Genomic DNA, 1,073 nt, shown 5'->3' on the forward strand with positions numbered 1-1,073 from the left:
CGAAAGGATTGCTCTTGTTCAAAACCCCACATACCTTAATCTTTGAATTGGATGAATTCTAGTGCTTGAGACTCTATCTGCACTTGTAATAAATGATTCTCGAAGCCCACACTATGAGAAACTTGGTTCTTGAAGAAATCTTGAAGATTTATGGATGATTTTTGGTAGATTAATGTTCTTGAATAATACCCTAGATATATTTTCTTAAGAGAATTGGAAGAGAAAATGAAGAAATTAGGGTTTGGATGGGGATTCTCATGTATATAGGGGACTCCAAAAGATGGAAAAAGATCAAAATACACTTGCAAAAATGTCCTTTTATTGCTGAAAAAAAAAAAAGCTGACGACATTTGTGATAAGTTGTCAGACTTATGACAAGTCGTCACAAAATGTCGTCACAAAAGGGTGGAATTTATGACGTTCTGCTTAAGGGTGACGACCTTTTGTGACAAGCCGTCAGAATTGTGACAAGTCGTCACAAAATATCGTCACACAGTTTTCAGGCTGACACGCTGGAGTAAAATAGGCATAACTTTTTGCTCCGATACCGGATTTGGGTGAAATTGATACCGTTGGAAAGATAATTCAATTATCTATCTGTTGGTGGGTCATGAGATAAAAATTTCTTAGTGTAATAAGAGATATGCTTGTTTGAAGTTGACTATGCAAAAATTCTTCTCAAGAATTCAATTGGTAAGGGATGTTTTGATTTACCTAATCGCTAGGACATATTTGAGGCCTTAATACACATCACCCTTTATCAGAAAACAACCAAAGCACTATAATTTATTTCTCATAAGCTTGAGTCATGGTGTCACTATTGGTTAGAGTTCTCGGGTTATTACAATATCTCCCCCTTGGAAACATTCATACCCGAATGTTGCCAGATTATACAGGTACAAGAAAAAAATAAGGACGTATAGATGGAAAGACTCACTTAAAGGACTTACTTCACTCTATACCTTCAGATATTATACAAAATGCACAAATTCGTGATGGAAGTAGACACACAGTTCAATCTTTAATAAGAAGGGGGCGGAATTAAGAAAGAATGGTACTTCTGCTCGCTTCGA

Source organism: Capsicum annuum, chromosome 12 (genome assembly GCF_002878395.1).
Source record: "Capsicum annuum cultivar UCD-10X-F1 chromosome 12, UCD10Xv1.1, whole genome shotgun sequence".
In the NCBI taxonomy this organism is placed as follows: Eukaryota; Viridiplantae; Streptophyta; class Magnoliopsida; order Solanales; family Solanaceae; genus Capsicum; species Capsicum annuum.